Below are 6,000 nucleotides of genomic sequence, written 5' to 3' on the forward strand. Positions count from 1 at the left end.
ACAGAACTATGGCTCTTAGTCAGCCTGGCTACAGTGCTGAACAGAAACCGGGGGTTGTTCTTGTTTTCCTCTATTAATGCGGAATAATATGCTGTTCTGGCATCACGGAGAGCTTTTTTGTATGTTTTTAAACTGTTTTTCCAGGCTAACCGGGATTCTTCTAAATTAGTGGAACGCCACTTCCTCTCTAACTTTCGTGTTGCCTGCTTTAAGCTGTGCATTTGTGAATTGTACCATGGAGGTCGGCTCCTCTGATTCACTGCCTTCTATTTCAAAGGGGCAACTGTATCTAGTATCCTACGCAGTGAGGCGGCAGAATCGTCAACTAAATAATCAATTTGCACAGGAGTAAGATGGCTACTCACCATAGTATTGACACATGGTGGTGAAAAAGATGAAGAAATAATTTCTTTAAATGTATTCACAGCATTTTCAGATAAACATCTGCTGTAGTGGAATTTTTTCCTAACTGCTGTATAGTCCGTTATTGTAAATTCAAATGTTATTAGAAAATGGTCAGACAGAAGAGAATTATGAGGAAATACTATTAAATTATCAGTTTCAATGCCATATGTAAGGACAAGGTCTAACGTGTGACTAAAACAATGAGTGGGTTTATTTACATTTTGGGAAAAACCAATTGAATCTAATAATGAATTAAACGCAGTGCTCAGACAGTTACTGTCAGCATCTACATGAATGTTAAAGTCACCCACTATAATGACTTTATCTGTACTAAGCACTAAATCAGATAGAAAATCAGAAAATTCAATCAAAAACTCTGAATAAGGGACTGGAGGACGGTACACGATAACCAATAATAGTGGTTTTTGAGTTTTCCAGTTTGGGTGTGAAAGGCTAAGAGTAAGACTCTCAAATGAGGTATAACTATGTTTAGGTCTAGGAATTATTGATAAGCTAGAGTGAAATATTGCTGCTACTCCTCCACCTCGGCCTGTGCATCTAGGAACATGATAATTAATATGACTTTGGGGGGTTGACTCATTTAAACTGACATATTCTTCCTGCTGCAACCATGTTTCAGTGAGACAAAATAAACCAATTTGATGATCATTTATCAAGTCATTTACTGACAAAGATTTAGAAGAGAGAGATCTGATGTTTAATAATCCACATTTAAAAGTTTTGGGTTTTGGTTCAGTATGAGCAGTTGTATTACCCAAAGGGTTCGAGTCCCATCTGGGGTGGTTGACAGCAGAGTGGCGCAGCTGAAGCGTGCTGGGCCCATAACCCAGAGGTCAATAGATTGAAACCATCCTTTGCTAACTGTGTTTTGTAAGCTGACTTAGGGCCTTTACAACCTTTAAGTAAAGTGATCCAGATACAGAAAGTACATATTCACCTACTGTAATATTCCAGATGCATATCAGCTTGGGAATGCAATTTTTGTATATTTCACATTCTTTTCTCTGCTCTTTCAAATGCTTTCCTCCATCTTACTATACTAACTGCTTTTATTGTCATTATTGTGTTACCCAAAGGGTTCGAGTCCAATCTGGCGTGGTTGAAAGCAGAGTGGCGCAGCGGAAGCGTGCTGGGCCCATAACCCAGAGGTCGATGGATCGAAACCATCCTCTGCTAACTGTGTTTTGTAAGCTGACTTAGGGCCTTTACAACCTTTTAGTAAAGTGAACCAGATACAGAAAATACATATTCGCCTACTGTACAATTCCAGATGCATATCAGCTTGGGAATGCAATTTTTGTATATTTCACATTCTTTTCTCTGCTCTTTCAAATGCTTTCCTCCATCTTACTATACTAACTGCTTTTATTGTCATTATTGTGTTACCCAAAGGGTTCGACTCCAATCTGGTGTGGTTGAAAGCAGAGTGGCGCAGCGGAAGCGTGCTGGGCCCAAAACCCAGAGGTCGATGGATCGAAACCATCCTCTGCTAACTGTGTTTTGTAAGCTGACTTAGGGCCTTTACAACCTCTTAGTAAAGTGAACCAGATACAGAAAGTACATATTCACCTACTGTACAATTCCAGATGCATATCCGCTTGGGAATGCAATTATTGTATATTTCACATTCTTTTCTCTGCTCTTTCAAATGCTTTCCTCCATCTTACTATACTAACTGCTTTTATTGTCATTATTGTGCTACCCAAAGGGTTCGAGTCCAATCTGGGGTACAATGCCAGTTTCATATCAGCATGGCAATCTAGTTTCTACGTGTTTCACATCTTTTTCTTTGCACTTTTAAAAATTTCCCTTCTACTCACTATATCTACTGCATTTGGGGCCATTATTGTGTTACCCAAAGCCAACATGGCATGTCTCACATTATGCTCTGTCTAGGAAGCAACTGTTTGGTGGAAGAACTGATGAGTAAAGGTGTTTGAGATGCCCCAGTGGCCTAATGGATAAGGCACTGGCGTTGAGTGAGGATTTTTAACTATAAGCTTTATCAAAAAGGAAAGTTTTAAGCCTAGTCTTAAAAGTAGAGAGGGTGTCTGCTCCCCGAATTTGGATTGGAAGCTGGTTCCACAGGAGAGGAGCTTGATAGCTAAAGGCTCTGCCTCCCATTCTACTTTTGCAAACTCTGGGAACCACAAGTAGGCCAGTATTTTGGGATCGAAGTGGTCTAATTGGGCGATACAGGACTATGAGATCTATTAAATATGATGGAGCTTGACCATTAAGAGCTTTGTATGTAAGGAGGAGGGTTTTGAACTCTATTCTAGATTTTATGGGAAGCCAATGAAGAGAAGCTAGTGAAGGTGAAATATGATCTCTCTTTCCTAATCCAGTCAGCACTCTTGCTGCAGCATTTTGGATTAATTGAAGGCTTTTTAGAGAGTTATTAGGACACCCCAGAAGTAGGGAATTACAGTAGTCCAACCTAGAAGTAACAAATGCATGGACAAGTTTTTCGGCATCACTTTGAGACAGGATGCTTCTAATTTTAGCAATGTTCCGTAGGTGGAAGAAGGCTGTTCTAGACATTTGTCTTTTATGTGACGTAAACGCCAAATCTTGGTCAAAGATAACTCCTAGGTTCCTCACCGTAGTACTAGAGGCCAAAGTTATGTCATCTAGAGTAACTATATTGTTAGACAGCATATTTCTCATGTTTTTAGGCCCAAAGAGGATGATTTCAGTTTTGTCTGAATTTAGAAGTAGGAAATTGTAGGACATCCAGTTCTTTATGTCTTTTAGACATGCTTCAAATTTGACTAATTGGTTAGTATCTTCTGGTTTCACAGATAAATAGAGCTGGGTATCATCTGCATATCAGTGGAAGTTTATGGAATGTTTCCTAATGATTTTGCCTAAAGGTGACATGTAGAGATTAAAAAGTATTGGTCCTAACACAGAGCCCTGTGGAACTCCATAGCTGACTTTGGTGCATAAAGAAGAGTCATCATTAACATGAACAAGTTGGAATCTGTCTGACAGATAAGATTTAAACCAATGTAATGTGGTTCCTTTAATCCCAAATCCATGTTCTAGTCTCTGTAATAAAATGTTGTGGTCAATGGTGTCAAATGCGGCACTAAGGTCTAGTAAGACGAGTACAGACACAAGTCCATTATCTGAAGCCAGGAGAAGATCATTGGAGACTTTTACCAGTGCTGTTTCTGTACTGTGATGAGCTCTAAATCCTGACTGAAAGTCTTCATACAAATTATTCCTGTAAAGGTGATCACATAATTGTTTTGCAACTACTTTTTCAAGGATTTTAGAAATAAACGGGAGATTTGATATTGGTCTATAGTTGGCTAAATCCCCTGGATCAAGACAAGGTTTTTTAAGTAATGGTTTGATTACAGCAACTTTATAGGCCTTTGGTACATAGCCAGTTTCTAAAGATAGGTTAATCAAATCTAATATGAAAGTGTCTATTAAAGGTAGAACATCTTTAAGCAATTTGGTTGGAACAGGGTCTAAAAGACATGTTGTTAGTTTTGAGGAGGCGGTAGTTGAACTTAGCTCAGTGAGATCTATGGGTGAAAAGCAGTCTAAGATGGATTGGGGCCTTATTGAGGATTCTATAGCTGTTGTACATGAAGATCTAGCCGTAATATTTGTAGGGAGGATCTGGTGAATCTTTTCCCTAATGGCTACAATTTTACTAGTAAAGAAAGTCATAAAGTCATTGCTGCTCAAAGTTAAGGGAATACTAGGCTCAACAGAACTATGGCTCTTAGTCAGCCTGGCTACAGTGCTGAACAGAAACCGGGGGTTGTTCTTGTTTTCCTCTATTAATGCGGAATAATATGCTGTTCTGGCATCACGGAGAGCTTTTTTGTATGTTTTTAAACTGTTTTTCCAGGCTAACCGGGATTCTTCTAAATTAGTGGAACGCCACTTCCTCTCTAACTTTCGTGTTGCCTGCTTTAAGCTGTGCATTTGTGAATTGTACCATGGAGGTCGGCTCCTCTGATTCACTGCCTTCTATTTCAAAGGGGCAACTGTATCTAGTATCCTACGGAGTGAGGCGGCAGAATCGTCAACTAAATAATCAATTTGCACAGGAGTAAGATGGCTACTCACCATAGTATTGACACATGGTGGTGAAAAAGATGAAGAAATAATTTCTTTAAATGTATTCACAGCATTTTCAGATAAACAACTGCTGTAGTGGAATTTTTTCCTAACTGCTGTATAGTCCGTTATTGTAAATTCAAATGTTATTAGAAAATGGTCAGACAGAAGAGAATTATGAGGAAATACTATTAAATTATCAGTTTCAATGCCATATGTAAGGACAAGGTCTAACGTGTGACTAAAACAATGAGTGGGTTTATTTACATTTTGGGAAAAACCAATTGAATCTAATAATGAATTAAACGCAGTGCTCAGACAGTTACTGTCAGCATCTACATGAATGTTAAAGTCACCCACTATAATGACTTTATCTGTACTAAGCACTAAATCAGATAGAAAATCAGAAAATTCAATCAAAAACTCTGAATAAGGGACTGGAGGACGGTACACGATATCCAATAATAGTGGTTTTTGAGTTTTCCAGTTTGGGTGTGAAAGGCTAAGAGTAAGACTCTCAAATGAGGTATAACTATGTTTAGGTCTAGGAATTATTGATAAGCTAGAGTGAAATATTGCTGCTACTCCTCCACCTCGGCCTGTGCATCTAGGAACATGATAATTAATATGACTTTGGGGGGTTGACTCATTTAAACTGACATATTCTTCCTGCTGCAACCACGTTTCAGTGAGACAAAATAAACCAATTTGATGATCATTTATCAAGTCATTTACTAAAAAAGATTTAGAAGAGAGAGATCTGATATTTAATAATCCACATTTGAAAGTTTTGGGTTTTGGTTCAGTATGAGCAGTTGTATTACCCAAAGGGTTCGAGTCCAATCTGGTGTGTTTCAAAGCAGAGTGGCGCAGCGGAAGCGTGCTGGGCCCATAACCCAGAAGTCGATGGATCGAAACCATCCTCTGCTAACTGTGTTTTGTAAGCTGACTTAGGGCCTTTACAACCTTTTAGTAAAGTGAACCAGATACAGAAAGTACTTATTCACCTACTGTACAATTCCAGATGCATATGAGCTTGGGAATGCAATTTTTGTATATTTCACATTCTTTTCTCTGCTCTTTCAAATGCTTTCCTCCATCTTACTATACTAACTGCTTTTATTGTCATTATTGTGTTACCCAAAGGGTTCGAGTCCCATCTGGAGTGGTTGACAGCAGAGTGGCGCAGCGGAAGCGTGCTGGGCCCATAACCCAAAGGTCGACGGTTCGAAACTATCCTCTGCTAACTGTGTTTTGTAAGCTGACTTAGGGCCTTTACAACCTTTTAGTAAAGTGAACCAGATACAGAAAGTACATATTCACCTACTGTACAATTCCAGATGCATATCAGCTTGGGAATGCAATTATTGTATATTTCACATTCTTTTCTCTGCTCTTTCAAATGCTTTCCTCCATCTTACTATACTAACTGCTTTTATTGTCATTATTGTGTTACCCAAAGGGTTCGAGTACCATCTGGGGTGGTTG

The 6,000-nt window shown here is 38.9% G+C and overlaps 1 non-coding gene across 1 annotated transcript; it reads left to right on the forward strand.

Annotated features, from left to right (window-relative positions):
• The first annotated feature begins 1,846 nt into the window (after positions 1 to 1,846).
• On the forward strand, positions 1,847 to 1,918 carry trnal-caa (transfer RNA leucine (anticodon CAA)). Its single transcript has one exon. It is a non-coding gene; the product is annotated as a tRNA-Leu (tRNA).
• Positions 1,919 to 6,000: the final 4,082 nt, after the last annotated feature.

The sequence above is a fragment of the Channa argus genome, unplaced genomic scaffold (assembly GCF_033026475.1).
Source record: "Channa argus isolate prfri unplaced genomic scaffold, Channa argus male v1.0 Contig013, whole genome shotgun sequence".
In the NCBI taxonomy this organism is placed as follows: Eukaryota; Metazoa; Chordata; class Actinopteri; order Anabantiformes; family Channidae; genus Channa; species Channa argus.